The following is an 18,462-nucleotide window of genomic DNA, read 5'->3' on the forward strand; positions in this document are numbered from 1 at the left end:
GAGGCCACGCCCCGAAGACCGATTGGTTAAAGAACGGAGGAATGATGCGATGGTGTGGCACGATTGGTGAGAGTGTGACGTCATTGTCGAATATTCCAGCACCAGGAACAAAAAGGCGAAGCGCCGCCATTTTTACCTCTCTCTGTTCCGGCGTTCATGGCAGGCGGTTCCAGTTGCATTGTCTCTCTTGTGCTGGGCAGTCACATTTTCACTCTCCCTGTTCCAGGCTGTGGGAAAGGCAGCCGCATCCTTCTCTCTCTCGTGGTGTTGGCTCGTGACGGCTTCGCTTCGTGTTGTGCACGCCTGGGAAGTTCAGGACGGTCAGAGCTCGGTGCAGCCGAGCGAGAAGGATCGAGGGAGGAGTTCTGGCCTGTTCGCTTCACGTCGGTGGCTGGCGGTGAATGCGACTTTGCGCCAACACGTGTTTTCCCGCGCAGGGACACAAGACCTGTGACAGCCCCGGACGCTCAAGGATGCCAGGCAGAGTACTACACTGCATTTTACTTTCGTTTATTTGATCATCCCCTTGTGTTTTATACGAGTCCGTATGGAGGGTCCCTCAATATAGGAAATTAGATTTTATCGTAAATTCCTTTCTTTGTTATCCTGGCCTTTATTTTTTAAGATACCATTATTTGTTGCATTTTAATTGTTGTATTGTTGCTTTGCCAGTGTTGTACGTTAATTTGTTGTGGGGATCGGATAACCCCCGTGCCGCGTCCGTCCGTGCAGGTAAGCCTTCGCTGCCCTCCACTACCCCCCGCGCATGCACAAGGTACCGCCATAGTTGGGTATACGCCTCAGAGTTAAAGCTCATTTGGTTGTCTGTCGCCCTGAGGTCCTCACAACAGGGTGGACACGACAACTGGTGTCAGGTAGTGGGATTCGAACTCGGCTGACACTCGGTGTCTGAGTGTTGCGAGTTCGACACCCGCTGAGGGCAAGTTGCGCTCAGATTTTGGAATCTAAATTTTTAATGGTCGTCTTTCTCTCGGCGATGGGGAGGTGATCATAGTGACCGGGGTGTCCAAATTTTATAGTTGATTGGTGCCAGGAAAGTGCGCAAGGCAGCGCGACGCTAAATTTAAATTATTATTTTTTGTTTTCTGAGGAAAAGTATGCGCGAGCGGGAACTGCCAACCAGCATGTAATGGTGGACGTGAATGAAATGACCGCGCAGATGGAGGGTCCCGAAGAGCAAGGAAGCGAGCCGGGGATAGAGAGTGTTGAGGATAGGATTGGAACCTCCCCCGTTTCTGAGCGATCAAACAAGGAAGCATATCCGATGACTTTCCAGGCCTTGCTCAAAGAAACTACGAAGGGACTGAGAGAACGTAGGAAGGGAGAATTGATGAAACTATTGAAGACCCCATGGAATGAAGTGAAGAAAATGAAAATACAGGAAATTGTATTGGGAAATTGTATTGGGCAAATGGCCCGAGTGAAAAAATTAATGCTTGAAATGAGAGTGGGGAACGATTGGAAAGCAAAATTAAGGGAATGGGAAATAAAATTGATGGATTGGAGGGAAATATAGAGGGAATGAACGAACAAATGAGTGAACAAGGGGATGAAATGAGGGAAATGAATAACGGATTAGAAGGCAAAATTGGGGGAATAGCACAATAACTAGGAGAACGAATTGACAAAGTAGTGGGGGAAGAGATGGCACTGAAAATTGAAGAGGGTGAAACCCAGGCTGATAAAGTTGGGGCACAGGAGAGGGAATGTTCGGAAGTAAATCGGGAATGTTCGAAAGTAAATAGGGAATGTTCAGAAGTAAATGGTAAATGTTTGTTAAATGAGGACCTGGAAGGCTGTTGGACATGTGTGGATGCCAGAATGCACCAGCAGGGTGAGGAATTGAAATTTGTGCAGCACCGTGGTGGTGATTTGGAGCAAGAGGTAAAGAAAATATTTGAGACCCATGTTACAGAACCGGAGCGGGTGTTTGTAGATAAAGACATGTTGGGGGCGCAATTGACTGGGAATGATGAAAATGATTTGACACAGGAGCGGCCGAGCCCTTTGGACAATACCATCGAGGAGGAGATTGCTTGGGTCCAACAGAGTCTGGGAGATGAGGTGAGTCGGTCCGTCAAATATCCCCAGGAAGAGATTAAAGTGACCGAGGGGACCCTCACCATGAACAACAATTGGGCACCATAGGATGCGAAATTGGATACCAAGCTGGGGGGGGAGGGGGGGTGTTTTGGCCCTGAGCTGGATGCAGACAGAGAGGAGTCAAGAGATAGAGCCTCGGAAAAAGCGGTCCCAATAGTGAATTTGGAACAGCTGCAGGGATGGGCAGAAAAGCCCGAAGAAGGGGTTGTAATCTACAGCTGCGGTTGGGCACACGAAGCAAAAATTTTAAAATTAAATTTAAATGGGAAATTGATTTTGAGCAGCCTTGGAGGGAGTTGGTCACCAGGCTGCGAAATTCGGACTAGGAGAGGCGTTTGGGTCGGCCTCGTGTAAAATTTGCTCCTTTCAAAATTGAGTTGTGCTAGCCACCTGGGGTGCTGCGCTGGCGAGGTTTGGACGTGGGGTCCGACTACGGGTGTCAGGGTACGACCCGGGCTCCACCGGGGGTCTGGTGGAGTGTGGTGTCCCTGGTCCATCAGGGCGCCACCTGAGCGAGTGTCTCGGGCCGGCAGGGTTACCGGACCCTGGAGGGGTTTAAGATCTCCGGGGGTCCGAGGCAGTTTCTCACAGGCACCTGGTATGGTGTATCATGAGGACCACTCGGGGGAGGTGTTGCATGTCATGCTTTGGTGGTGGCACCACAGATGGCATCAAGAGCCTGGTGTGGTGACCGCCTGGGCATGTGCCTTGGAAGCATCTCCCTGAGACTCTGGGACAGCCAGAATGTGGTGACCTGTTATGCTGTGCTGGTCTATTGATGCGGGTCGATCCGCATGGACAAGTATGATATAGCCCACAGGACAACCATTGGAGCATCTGTGGAACATGATGGTGTGAGCATGGTATTCCACAGATGATCTGTTGTGATTTGTGGACTCTCGGGTTGGGAAGAGAGCCATGGGAATCAATTTGGGAAATTGGAACGAGCCAAACATACAGGGCCATGCTCGGCTGGCAAGTGTATGGAGAAGCGCCCTTCTTTGGTAAATAGTGAATTTTGGAAAAATTGGCATGGGTAATCTGAGGATTAGATGCAAATTTAAGGGTGAATTTTGTGAGGTCAGGGTAGACACTGGGACAGTGACACCATTATTGATCAAGGTATGTTAGACCAAAGTGTTGGAGGCTGGGACAAAATTGATATAGTAGCAGGACACAGCCTTCAACCGGCTACGGGGCCGACGGCGCCAATATTTGGACACGGGGTTGTCGGGATGGAGTTGGCAGTCTGGAGGTCAATGTAGTGTATGGGTGGCCGAGGTGTGCAGCCAGGTCTTCTGGGATAGAGTCTCCTGGTGGAACATGACTGTCGACTAGACCTTGGGCATGGTCATTTATGGGTGGGCACTGGGGGCTGCATGTGGTCGGACTGGGGGATGTGAGAGGTGCAGGGGACGTGATGTAGTTGCAACCGTGCTCCTCAGGTCCGAGGCCTTGGGAATGACAGAGTTGGCAGCAGGTGCTCACCACATTGGCCAGCTGGGGCTAGTGGAGCTGTAGTCCATGCAGGGGTCCAATGGATGGATGGTGGGTCACGCCCTTATGGACACTCGAGGGCTGTGTTGGCAGTTCCGCTGCTCAACTTACCCAATAGCCCTTGCACGGGGGGAGGGGTGGAGCTGTCGTAACTAACCATAGTTGTGTAGTAAAGGTCACCGGATGAGGCGGATCCACATGCTTACCAGTATAGCGGATAAAAGAGAAATTTGAGGAAAATTGATAGGCCCCATGGGATAAAGGTGGATGGCACTCTTGGACCCGACCAACCTGCGACGACCTGCAATTAAGGTAAGGTGCCTTGATGCGTACTGTCCCAGGGTTTTGGGACTTGTGAAGAAATTGGTACATGAGTAATTTGGAGTGGGGGCAGGTGAGAGTGATGACATGGTCGGTGAGGGGATTGGAGTGTGTGCCACAAAATGTCTTTTGGGTGGCGTTTGTTTATGTTTGAATGGTTTGTGTTTTTGTGTGGTCATGAGAAAGGATTGAGATGTATTTGGAAATGTGAATGGGGATTTCACATGTACGCAGGCCATGGCAGTGAAGGAACACGAATACCATCTTTTGCACTGCAGTGTTTGAGAATTGAACAGCAGCAGGGGAGGAAATGTCATTTTGGATTTTGTGGGTGGGGAAGGTGTGTGTGTCCGCAGGTACGGATCAAGCTCTATAGGAGCGGTGACTGTGGCCCCCCCTGAGGTAATTTGCCCCTGGCAGTCAGTGGTGTCTGGAAATTGGAAACCCGTCAGAGGGGGGTCTGGTTGGGCACCCTGAGGATATGGAGACCCCCCCCCCCCCGGCAACCTGGAGGCTATGAGAGCCTGCGGCCAAAGGAGCCTGGTGTGGAGACCTTCCCCGGCGGGATGACAGCTAAGGAGCTGTTTGGCTGTCACAGGGCGGATAATTGAAGTGGGGGGGGGGGGGGGATTAAGAAGTCGCACGTCTGGCACTTGCTTTTGGGACTGTGGGCACCACAGCCTGAAGTGCCCCACCATCTTGCTTGCCTGGTACCTACCCTCTGCCTAGTTGAGTATCACACATGTGTGTAATGACATTTAAGCCATGGTCTTGCAGGGGGGTTGGAATGAGTGTTTTGATTCTTGAAATGTGTGTGACTGATTATTGGGATTTGTGTGAGTGAATGGGGAAGGATCCACCAAGCCATGTCACTCACCTGCATCACCAGGACAAGGCCCGTGGAAATTTGGGAAAATTGGGATGGCCTCGCAGGTAACGTTGGGTATTGTGGCATCCACCGGGGGACGTGGTCCGTAAAGGGACCCAGGGTTGTACAAACGTTTTGCATTTGAGTTTTATTAAGGTTTTGTGGTTGAGGTAGATTTTGTGTGTTGACCATTCTTCTACTCGCTCCAGGAATTGACGGAGGACCTGACAGTGTAAATATTTGAATTGTTGCTTAAGGGGTGTGGAATGGTAAGGAGAACAGTTAAGTTAGCTACGGCTGGCTCTCTTCCCACAGTCCCTCCTAATTTATTTCATAGGCTAATTGAGTATTAAGAGTTGGTAAGTGTTAAGGCTGGCATGGTAACGCCTGCAGTGAACCTTGCAGGAGCTAAGGTTCCGAGGGGGGGGGGGGGGGGGGGGGACTGTGTTACGTTTATGGGGGTCGGTAATGAAATACCTTAGTTCAAATAGGATTGTATAGGGTAGTGTGCTCCAAATGTCGCGAAGAGAAACCTTTCTGTAATTCAGTCAGACCCGGATGTCCGTGTAAGCGTTATATGTCTCCATGGTGAGGGGTGGCGCTATGCTAATTAGTTAGGGTATCAGGGTAGATTTCCTGTGTGTAAATGCCTCTGTAGTTTTCTCTTTGTTCTTATAACACTTACACCACCAGCCAAGTGATCAGCGCCTAAATTAAATAACGCGATCGCCGACCGGATCCGGACACTACCACTGACACCACGCAGCTCAAATCTTCTCAATGAGTGCCAAGAGTGACCGTGAGGCCACGCCCCGAAGACCGATTGGTTAAAGAACGAAGCGATGGTTAAATAACGAATGATGCGATGGCACGGGACGATTGGTGAGAGTGTGACACCATGGTAGAAGTTTCCAGCAGCAGGAACAAAAAGGCGAAGCGCCGCCATTTTTACCTCTCTCTGTTCCAGCGTTTGTGGCAGGCGGTTCCAGTTGCATTGTCTCTCTTGTGCTGGGCAGTCGCATTTTCGCTCTCCCTGTTCCAGGCTGCGGGAAAGGCAGACGCATCCTTCTCTCTCTCCTGGTGTTGGTTTGTGATGGCTGCGCTTCGTGTTGTGCGCGCCTGGGAAGTTCAGGACGGTCGGAGCTCGGTGCAGCCGAGCGAGAAGGATTGAGGAAGGAGCTCTGGCCTGTTCGCTTTGCGTCGGCGGCTGGCAGTGAGTGTGACTTCGTGCCAATGCATGTTTTCCCACGCAGGGACTCGAGACCTGTGACAGCCCCGGACGCTCAAGGACGTCAGGCGGAGTATAGGCCAATGCACCACACTACACAACATTTTACTTTCGTTTATTTGATCATCCCCATGTGTTGTATATGAGTCTGTATAGAGAGTCCCTCAATATAGGAAATTATATTTTACCGTACATTCATTTATTGTTATCCTGGCATTTATTTTTATTAAACCATTATTTGTTGTATTTTCGTTTTTGTATTGTTGCTTTGTCGGTGTTGTACGTTTATTTGTTATAGGGATCGGATAAGCCCCGTGCCGCATCCATCATTGCAGGTAAGCCCTCGCTGCCTTCCACTACCCCCGTGCATGCACAATGTACCGCCATAGTTGGGTATACACCTCGGAGTTAATGCTGGTTTGGTCATCTGTCGCCTTGAGGTCTTCACAACAGGGTGGACATGACGATACCTACACACATACATACATACACACATACATACATACACACACACATACATACATACACACATACATACATACACACGTACATACACAAATACATACATACATATATACACACATACATACATACACCCGTACATATACATACACATATATACATACACACATACGTAATACATACATACATACATACACACATGTATACATACATACACATACACATGTATACATACATACACATATATACATACACACATACATACACACATACACACATACATACACACATACATACATACATACATACATTCATTCATAAATACACAAATACATCCATGCATGTATACACACAAACAACACATACACATACATACACACATACATAAATGCACACATACACACATACATAGATACATACATACATTCATAAATACACAAATACATCCATGCATGTATACACACAAACAACACATACACATACATACACACATACATAAATGCACACATACACACATACATAGATACATACATACATTCATAAATACACAAATACATCCATGCATGTATACACACAATCAACAAATACACATACATATACACATACATACAGACAGACATACATACACAAATGCACACATACATGCATACATACATATATACACACATACATACATATACACATACATACACACACATATATACATACATATATACATATATACATACATACACGTGTATACATACATACGCTCACACACACACACACACACACACACACACACACACACACACACACACACACACACACACACACACACACACACACACACACACACACACACACACATTTTAGTACATACCTACAGCAGTTATGTGTATCTGATAAAGTGTGTTATTCGAAAGTGCCACAGGTGTATATATCTGTATCCTTCCTTACGAGCGCCAATCCCAAAATCCTAAAAGGTGAACCAGCCGTCGGCACGTACCTATCTATCCCTTACCTGAAGCCCCGCAGTCACCCCGGCTTGCTCCAACTCGCCCAAACGAGCGCTCTCGGCTCGGCTCGCAATGTGTGTCTGTTTCCGACTATTGTGCGTGCAATTTGGGTTGGGTGAGAATGGGACCCGGTGGCGGGGTCTATGGGAGGGGGGAGGATGGGCTGGTGGGATTGATGGGGCGGGGAATGACAGGGTGTGAAGGTGGAGAGGTGGAGGTTGGGAGTTTACAACAACTACAAGGAAATGCCATCCCCCACTCCCATACGATCTACAAATAGCAACATGAGTACGTGACCACGCTCTCCGTATCAATAACTAAACATCCTATTGCCTTTCCATGATCTTCCAATCCAGACGGTGGTCCAACATATAAACTTGCCCTGACATTTAATACCCAACCATATTTAACCGCCTGCCCCCATGTCCCTCTTTCTTTCTTCTCTCCGCAGCCCATTCAAACATATATGATATGAGTACATGATATATATGTATATATATTTGATATCGGTGCAAGTCTTTCACGAACCGGCTGGCCAGGCCTGACGTTCGTTTTTTTTTTTTAAATATCGGTGCAAGTCTTTCACGAACCGGCTGGCCAGGCCTGACGTTCGACCATCATTGACCAAGGTCCCTTTTACATCCGTTGTCTGTCCGACTCAACCACTTCCACCCATCTTAGGACCGTCGTCGTGATGGGAAGTGTTGTAAATGTCAGGGCTATTAAAGGAGCAGCCGTGAGATTGCTATCACCGAGTGGCAGTCGCTGCCAGGGAGGGAGGCTGAGATTCGCACTCAGTTATACGGTGTCATCAAAATCTTACCATCATGGCATTACATTTCCATCCATCGTCCCTTCTCTCACTAACCAAGAGCCTCGAAGAGGAGTTTGTAATTTTTCCTTTTTCAGTTGGAGGAATTTTCCAATGGGCGTGCCTTTTCGCAGGTTACATTTTAGTACCCATCCCAAGTTGATTTGAGGGCATTGGTAGTGAGTGGACCATGATGTGTGAACTGGCATCAGATGTAAACAAGATTTGCCAGTTCACCCATCCTGAAAGATGTCCTGAGTCAGGTGGGCTTTTTCCTGAGTCAGGTGGGCTTTTTCCTGAGTCAGGTGGGCTTTTTCCTGAGTCAGGTGGGCTTTTTCCTGAGTCAGGTGGGCTTTTTCCTGAGTCAGGTGGGCTTTTTCCTGAGTCAGGTGGGCTTTTTCCTGAGTCAGGTGGGCTTTTTCCTGAGTCAGGTGGGCTTTTTCCTGAGTCGGGTGGGCTTTTTCCTGAGTCAGGTGGGCTTTTTCCTGAGTCAGGTGGGCTTTTTCCTGAGTCAGGTGCGCTTTTTCCTGAGTCAGGTGCGCTTTTTCCGGATAATTCGTCTGAGACATGGTAATTCCCAAGAACTTAGAATCAAAATCGTTACTAGTGATTACTGTTACCTTCAACTTCCACTCTAGTGATCACGCCATCGTAGCCAATCCCAAAGGGCATTAAAAAGCATCTAAATAGGCAAAGCTCGTCCCTGTCTGCTTTATCTTCAGACTTCTTTCCAAATTTGCTAAACATGAAAACAAAAATTGGGGAACAGCTAAAAAAAAAAAAATGACAATTTTAGGCGACCTTGACCTTTTGGCCTCAAATACAATTGGCTGCTTCAATGACCCAATATACCAACCCTGCTCAAATTTCAAGTCAATCAGATGGAAATTGATGATTTTGTGACCCTGACATTTGACCTTTTGACATCAAAACAATCGGCTTCTAGCATTTTAGTGGTGAACCAATTCAGTTTTCAGAATTATTAGAATCTCCTGCGATGAAGCTAACTCCGAGGGCCTTTCACTCACTCACCGCAGGCAGGTTGGTGGTCTTTCTGTCTTCTACCGACTCCTCTCCGACCTTGCTCCCTCAGCTCTATCTGTGCTCTGTCCCCCAAATATTCCTACAGGTCGCACAAGATCTGCCAGCAACCCTCTTATGGTTAAACGGCCAAAATCTCGGCTCTCTGCTCACCTTCACTCTTTCATTCCCCTTTTCTCCCGCCTCTGAAACAAACTCCCCCACTCCCTTCAATCCCACTCCCCCCTCCAGGTCTTTAAAACAGCTGTTCACCACCATCTCTTATCTTCCCCCATCCAAAACCTTGATCTTTTCTACCCCCGCTAATTCACCCAGATACACTTTTTCGAAATTCCAACTTCTTTCCTGGAAGTCCTTGCAGTGTCCATATGTTTTAAACCTCTCCCACCTCCCCCCAAGCCCTCTCCCTCCCTCAGTTCTCTCGATGTCCCTGCTCTCAAATGTTGTGTTTGTGTCCTTCCCCCTCTCTTCCCATCTTGTCTACCGCTCCCCTTATTTTGTGTTTTATGTGTCGGTTTGACTTGTTGTGTGATTAATGTTAGCTCTTTCACGAGCCTCGATCTTGCATACAAAAAAAAGAAAAAAAGAAGTGACCCAATATGCAAATTCTTAAAATTAAAGATCAATCGGAAGAAAATTGACAATTTTATGCAACCTTGACCTTTGACCTTTTGACCTAAAAAGCCAATTTTATGGAACCTTGACCTTTGACCTTTTGATATTTTGACATACGAACGCGAGAGATATGTGCATACCAGAAGTTTTGTATGATTTCACAAAAGTTTAAGAAAGTAGTTCAGTGACAAGACAACACATGACAGGACAAACGCTGCACAGATATATATATATATATATATATATATATATATATATATATATATATATATATATAATTTTATATATATTTTTATATATATATATATATATATATATATATATATATATATATATATATATATACATACATATATATATATATATATATATATATATATATGTATTGTTATGTCGGTGGGGTAGGGACATATATAGATTCAGGTGGATCTGTGTAGGTATCTATCATGCCGGTTGTCGTGATAGGGAATCTCGATGTAATAAGTTATGTTTAGGCGGTTTGTTCGGATTAAGTGTATCTTTGTGATCATACAAGGATGATCGTTGTGTTGGGTAGGGTAGGAATTATGTTAATTCCTCTGTGTGTCAGACCTGGTGATCATTCCTTTGTCCCATATGGCAATGCACCAGAGACATTAGTTAGGCCCAATAGTTACACCACACAAACACTACTTAAATTCCACCTCCGCCACAATAATAGTAAAACTTACCGGAAAACAGTCAGGAAGCACCCGCGCATTGCGCACCATGGCGATGGAACATCGAGCAGGCAGGCAATGGACACGCTCAGAGGGGGCAGCAATTGGTCAAGGAAAAGGGCGAATAAGAAGCAGGTCGCTGATTGGCAAAGTAAGGAAGGACTGGTGCTTGGCTAGGGGCAGGGCAATAAGCTTCCCTTGGATTGGAGTACGCGAGGGGCGAGCAATAAGCGACGCACCGATTGGGGGAGAGAGAGAGAGCTGACATCACGGGACGGCCGATAAATGGACGGGCAAGCCGACATTTTCTTCTTCTCGTTTTTGGTTTCCTTCCTGCCAGACCTCTTCCCTCTGCTGCCTCATGATTCCTCTCCCTCGACCGCTTACTTCTTTTGCCACCATCGCCCTCGACCCTCTCTCCCTTCTGATCCAAACATTGGGTGCATCACAATCCCATGCCGAACCAGGGAGGACATTGCACGGCTGAGGAGGCGGGTTGCACGCTCGCCCGCTCGCTTCGCGTGGGAGACTTTGCCGAGGCCTAGTGAATGAGGGCGCATCGAGCCCTACTTCCCGCCAACACCGGGGCCGCGTCAGACGACTGTGCTCGTAGCTTGATGATCCCTGACCCACTGCAGACAGAGATAAGCCGCAGCAAACACAAACACAATGGTTCTTTTAATTTATCCTCCCCATTTGTCTGTAGTTGTAGGGTTGTAGTTGGGTTTGTAGTTAGGGTTTCCGCTTCCGGTCCCTCGAGCGAGGAGGCTTGCTTCGATCTCTCCACGACATCAAAGTTTGAGTATTTTCCCATTCGTGTCTTTGTCAAATTTCCACTGGTTATTTTATTGTGTATGTGTTATTGTGTGTTTCTATTCAGTTCTGGTTTTGTAATTATTGCAAATTTGTGTGTAATTAGTCGTTTTTTGTTCGCACCCTATGCGCGGTCTGGTCTGTACAGGCTCCCCCCCACACCCCCCCCCCGTCAGTATTTTGTGAATATAAGTTCTTTCCCTCATAGTATTTGCTTGTTTCTTTGATTTGCTTTTCTCCCCCCTACCCCTAACGAACATCTTACCCTTTGTCCAATGTTTAAAAAACAAAACAAACAAATAAACAAATAACAACAAAAAAATTATTTATTAATTCTTTCTATCCTCCCGGACACGTGCTTGTTCGCTCTCCTCCTCGTCTCGACTTGTGCCCCGCCCCCTATATCTCGTTTTTCTTCCACCTCTGCTCCTTTCTCAAATCCACGTCCTCACTTAGAGACTTTTCCCAATTTATTTTTCATGGTTTTGTTTAAATATTATTTAAATATGTTTAAACCGCAGCCGTGATGCTGACGCCGCCCCCCCCCCCCCCCCCCCCCAGAATTTCCATGTTTTAAACGTTTCCCAGTGTATACCCTGGATTAGAATAGGTACACCGTATCCCTGCGTGTCGTAAGAGACGACTAAGAGGGTTGGCGTCAGGAATGGCATCCGGCCATAAAAACATTTCCTCAAAAAGTGAACCATGAGAATTACAATTACATATGGGCAGGGTACAGCCCGAAGTGGAGATCGGTTTCTGAGGTTTGGGACATGGAATGTAGGGACAATGACAGGGAGATCAGGAGAAGTGGTGGAAGTATTGGTCAGAAGAAGAGTGGACATATGTTGTGTGCAAGAGACGAGATGGAAGGGAAGTGGTGTGTGAATGGTGAAGGGCAGGCAGGGACAGAAATATAAGTTTATGTGGCAAGGGTGCCCGGAGGGCGTGAATGGTGTTGGTGTCCTGTTTTCTGAGGAGTTTGTAGACAGTGTGGTGAGTGTGACTAGAGTGAGTGATAGGTTGATGATGTTGAAAAGGATGATTGGAAAGCTCTTGGTGAACGTCATCTCGGGATATGCTCCGCAGGTTGGTCGGAGCGATGAAGAGAAGGACAAGTTCTGGTGTGTGATAGAGAAGCTGATGGAAAACGTGAAAGATGTGGAAGTTGTTGTGGTAGGAGGAGATCTAAATGGACATGTGGGAAGGAGTATGGATGGTTTTGGGGTAGTTCATGGGGGTTACGGATATGGTGTGAGAAATGGAGAAGGTGAAAGGATTTTGGAGTTTGCTGATGGAGCTGATTTGTTGATTTGTAATATTCAGTTCCAGAAAGAGGATAATAAGCTTGTTACATACAGGTCAGGTGGGTCGACGAAAACCGTTGACTACCTGATGGTGCGTAGGCGAGATAGGGGGCACCTCCGGGACACAAAGGTGTTCCCGGAGGAGGAGGCTGTTTCACAGCACGACTTGGTTGTCTGCGACATAAGGGTGAAAGGTGCGAGGAGAGCTCGGCGGGTGAAGTACCAACCGAGAATGAAGGTGTGGAGGTTGAAAGAGGTGACAGTGAGGGAGGCATTAAAAGAGAGGCTGAGTAGGGTAGATGATGATGTAGTTGAGCTTGAAAGTGGTTGGATGTCAATGAAAGCTAGTCTGTTGGGAGCCGTTGGTGAGGTATGTGGATGGACAAAAGGACCACCGAGGCACTCGGAAACATGGTGGTGGGATGATGAAGTTGGAAAGAGGCTTGACGAGAAGAGGAAGAAGTTCAAGGAGTGGCAGAAGGCGAAGGGTACGGTAGCAGAAACAGCCGAGCATGAAAGTTATAAGGCAGCCAAGACGGCTGCAAAGAAAGAGATAGCAAAGGCGCAGGAGGCATGTAGGAAAATGTTCGGAGAACGCTTGGATTCGGAAGAGGGTCAGAGAGCAGTATTCAGGATTGCAAAGCAGATAGCGAAAGAGAGGTGTGATGTGATGGGGGTGAGTTACTTGAAGGATGAAGCGGGATAAATCGTTGTCGACCCAGATGGAATTAAAGGGAAGATGGAAAAGATATATGGAAATGCTGTTGAATACAGAGAATGAATGGGATGGCAACATAGAGAGTAACCCAGTTTTAGGACCGGCAGAGAAGATAACTGAGAAGGAAGTTGAGGAAGCGATAAAAGCAATGAAGAGTCGAAAAGCGGGAGGGCTGACGGGAGTTGTGGGAGATATGTTGAAGGCAGCAGGAAGTTGGGGTGTGAAGAGAATGACAGAGATCTGTAATCTGGTGGTGAAAAAAGGCCGCATTCCAGTGGATTGGGAACTGAGTACCCTCGTCCCTCTATATAAGGGGAAAGGTGACCCTCTGGTCTGGAGTGTGGCTCATACCGAGCGATAAAGTTAATGGAGCATGGAATGAAGGTATTGGAAAGCGTGTTGGAGAGGAGGATAAGGAAGAAAGTGAAGATCGACGAAATGCAGTTTGGATTTATGCCAGGAAGAGGAACGGCAGACACGCTTTTCATTGTGAGGCAGTTGCAGGAGAAGTACATGGAGAAGAGGAAGAAGTTGTTTCTTGGGTTTGTTGATCTGGAGAAAGCATTCGATAGGGTTCCACGCAAAGTATTGACATGGGCATTGAGGAAGTTAGGAGTAGAGGAATGGTTGATCAGAGTAGTGATGGCAATGTACAAAAGAGCGCGCACAGCTGTAAGGACGAAGGACGGGAACAGTGGTGAGTTTGAGGTGAAGGTGGGAGTGCATCAGGGGTCGGTACTAAGTCCACTACTATTTGTAGCTGTGATGGAGGTGCTGGCTCAGAACGTAAAGGAGGGTTTTCCGTGGGAGTTGTTGTATGCAGATGATCTGGTGTTGATTGCCGAAAGTATGGATGGACTGAAGGAAAAGATGAACAAGTGGAAGGAATGTATGGAGACAAAAGGTCTGAAGGTGAATATCGGAAAGACGAAGGTGAAGGCAAGTGGTAAAGCATGTGGTGAGGTGGAAAGAACTGGGAAGTGGCCCTGTGCTGTGTGTAGGAAGGGTGTCAGAGTGAACTCCATTCAATGTATAATGTGCGCTGAGTGGGTTCATAAAAAATGTAGTGGTCTGAGAGGGTCATTAACCAGTGTGGCAGCTACATTCAAATGTAAGGTGTGCACAGAGGGAGCTGCAGATGGTGGAAATGTTGAGTTGGATCTTGGAGACGGCGTGAAGCTGGAAGGTGTGAAAACATTTTGCTACCTCGGAGACATGCTGAATGGAGAAGGTGGATCAGACTCGGCAACGGTTGCTCGAGTGAGATGTGCATGGAAGAAGTTTCGGGAACTAAGTGGCGTGCTGATGAGGAGGGGAATGCCGTTGAAGCTGAAGGGAAAGGTGTATGCTGCATGTGTGAGAAGTGTTATGATTTATGGGAGCGAGACATGGGTAATGAACGTAGAGCAGCAACGAAGGTTGGAAAGGGTGGAAATGCGAATGGTTCGATGGATGTGCGGAGTATCGTTGAGAGAGAGGAAAACAAATGATGAATTGCGAAAGATGATGGGAATAGAGCCTGTGATTGATGCTGTGAAGAAGAACAGGTTGAGATGGTTTGGGCATGTGTTGAGGAAGGATGAAAGTGACTGGTTGAGAAGAGTGATGGAAATGAATGTAGAAGGAAGTAGAGGACGGGGAAGACCGAGAAAGACTTGGCTAAAGATGGTGGAAGAAGAAATGCGGGCAAGGGGGTTAACAAGGAGAGATGCAGAAAATAGGGCAAAATGGAGAAGATTGTCATGGGCTAACCCCCGCTCTAGCAGGGAAAATTGCCTTTAAATTGCATGTTGTTGTGTTGTTGTATTTGTCTGTAGTTGAAGTCTGTGTGGAGGAGCGCTCATTAGGGGTTTTAGATATCATTGCATTCTTTGTTCTCGGGGTCCGGTGATAAAGCCGTGTTATTTTTGTACATAAAATCTGTCTCGGTTTGAGTTACTTTTTGCAGAGTGAAGACGCCTGCGCGGGGCCCGTACAGATGAGTCGGCATTCTTCATTCCCTCTCACGTATCATCCGCCATCGATTGAAGTGAACGCCTTCATTAATGCTCATTTCCATCCGTGGCTTACTCTCGGTGTTAACTGAGAACCAACCACATGACAGTATGTATGTATATATATATATATATATATATATATATATATATATATATATATATATATATATATATATATATATATATACAGTCACGTGAAAAAGTAAGTACACACCATGTAAAGTTTTGACTTTTTCAACATATTTTAATATACAGCAATTTGATCTTCATTTTAACAATATTGATAGATAAAGGTGATATAATATAACAAATATCATGAAACATTTACATTTTGTAGTCCATTGTATAATTTAAATGAACATAAATGCAAATTTCGCATGTGGAAAAAGTAAGTACACCCCGACATTTATCACTACTTCAAATACCTAAAATTAGAATCAGGTGCACCAGTTCAGGTGCAAATGATTAGAACATCGTTGGAGAGGATCTTGGAGGAACCTGTCTTATTTAAACCTCAGACATTTACTTTGGTTTGCTCTTTGTTGTTGAAGTGTGCGGCATCACCATGCCAAGATCAAAAGAGCTATCTGAGACCTTCAGAAAGAAGGTTATAGGTGCCTACGAGTCTGGGAGGGGATTTTAAAAGATCTCCAAACAATTTGAAATCAATCATTCGACTGTCCGGAAGATCATCTACAAGTGGAGAATATTCCAAGCAACTGCCAACTTGTTCAGGCCAGGCCGCCCCAGCAAGTTCAGCCCGAGAGCAGACCGCAAGATGCTGAAAGAAGTCTCTAAGAACCCCAGATGTCATCACGGGACCTACAGGTAGCTCTTGCCACTGTTGATGTCAAAGTGCACCAGTCTACCATTAGAAAGAGGCTGCACAAATTTGATGTACATGGGAGGTGTGCCAGGAGTAAACCTTTGCTGTCCAGAATGAACACCAGGGCAAGGCTAAAGTTTGCCAATGAACACCGCGGCAAAGACCTGCACTTCTAGAACAATGTGCTCTGGACAGATGAGTCAAAGGTAGAGCTATTTGGCCACAGTACCAGAAGACATGTTTTGCAAAAACCAAAGACAGCATTTGTCCACAAGAACCTGATACCAACTGTAAAGCATGGTGGTGGAAATATTATGGTTTGGGGCAGCTTTGCTGCATCAGGGCCTGGGCAGCTCACCATCATAGAATCCACTATGAATTCTTCATTGTACCAGAGGGTGCTTGAGGATAATGTGAGGCCATCTGTCAGAAAGTTGAAGCTCAACTGAAGGTGGACCTTGCAACATGACAATGGCCCTAAACATACCAGTAAATCCACCAAGGAATGGCTGAAAAGAAAGAAATGGAGGGTTCTGGAATGGCCAAGTCAAAGCCCGGATCTAAATTCCATCGAGATGTTGTGGGGGGATTTGAAACGAGCTGTGCATGCAAGAAACTCCTCAAGCATCGCACAGCTGAAAGAATTCTGCATGGAGGAGTGGGCAAAAATTCCTCCCAGTCGATGTCAGACACTGGTAGACAGTTATAAGAAATGCCTACTTGAGGTTGTTTCTGCCAAAGGGGCAATACCACGTATTAGAGCCAAGGGTGTACTTACTATTTCCACATGTAAAATTTGCATTTATGTTTATTTAAATTATACAATGGACTACAAAATGTAAATGTTTCATGATATTTGTTGTATTATATCACCTTTATCTATCAATATTGTTGAAATGAAGATCAAATAGCTGTATGTTGAAATATGTTGAAAAAGTCAAAACTTTACATGGGGTGTACTTACTTTTTCACGTGACTGTATATATATATATATATATATATATATATAATATATATATATATATATATATATATATATATATATGTATATATATATATATATTGTTACGGTTTTTAGAACCTTCACTAGTAAATTTTAGTAAATGCATCCCTTATAAATGTCCCCCCTGTAAATATTCCCATCAATTGGCTGGTTAAAGATCGCACCCTAGTTAGTCCACGAGCAACACGTAGCGAACCATAGGACCTCTCTGTTGTTATTCCATTATTATGTGTTTCAGGTAAGGCTCTGTTCCCAATAGTTTGACTCTACGTTGCATTAATCAAATAAGATAGGCCCTTTCAATTTCCCCAATCATCTCCGCTCTTCAAAGTCCTTTCAAAAGCGGTACGAGTGGTTTTCTATCCCACAAGACGCCATTGCCCATGTGCTCCATCTCAGAGAAGAAGGGGGAGGAGCCGCCAGATCACGGGCGTGGCACGCCGACGCACCACCCGAGGCGGGGCGAGCGAGCCCCACCAGCCAACCAGGGCTGATGAAATACCATCGCGGGCGTGTCTCGATGAAGCGCACATTGATTTGCAGGACACGTAATATAAGCGCGGGCACGCAGCCTTTTTACGAGTTGGACAGAGAAGGTACGAGTTGGGTGAGAAGGTGCAACCTGAATAAGAGAGTCGGTGAGAAGGCACGACAGAGAGAGGAGCACCGATGAGCACGAGAGAGGAGCACAGACGAGCAGAGTTGTGAGGCAGGAGAGTTGGGTCCATTGACGGCGACAATACCGGGCAGATATTCACATTATCCATGCGTGAACGAGACACGGAGCTGCTGGCCGCCTTTCGCCGCTGAACCGGAGCGTGGATGCTCGAGCGGGACCTCGACGTCATGCCACCGGCCCCGGACCTTCCCGCCCGCCAGCTCCTTGGACCGTGTCCCTCTTCCAGCCATTTCCGACCATTGCAATTTCCCATTCGTGTAAGTGTGTTCGTTCTGTCTGTATTGTCCTGGGGATAAGTTAAGCCTGTATAGTTAAGAATTGCTCTGTGTATCTGCTTCTTCCTCTTCACTGTAAATTGCTTTCGTTTCTTCTTCGGTTCCTTTGGTTTGTTGTAAATAATTAATAAATGTCTGTTATTTCTTACTTTTGGTTTCATTCTTCCCCGAACACTTTAGT

General features: G+C 46.3%; 1 protein-coding gene across 1 annotated transcript in view; it reads right to left on the reverse strand.

Annotated features, from left to right (window-relative positions):
• Nucleotides 1–7,636, reverse strand: part of LOC137426465 (ras guanyl-releasing protein 3-like) — a 309,201-nt gene extending 301,565 nt beyond the window's left edge. The window contains exon 1 of the mRNA XM_078779402.1: nt 7,504–7,636. The gene's annotated coding sequence lies outside the window, so the exon portion shown is untranslated. The remainder of the gene's footprint in view (nt 1–7,503) is intronic.
• Between the last annotated feature and the right edge of the window lie 10,826 nt (nt 7,637–18,462).

This window comes from Myxine glutinosa, chromosome 5 (genome assembly GCF_964187855.1).
Source record: "Myxine glutinosa chromosome 5, kmMyxGlut1.1, whole genome shotgun sequence".
Classification (NCBI taxonomy): Eukaryota; Metazoa; Chordata; class Myxini; order Myxiniformes; family Myxinidae; genus Myxine; species Myxine glutinosa.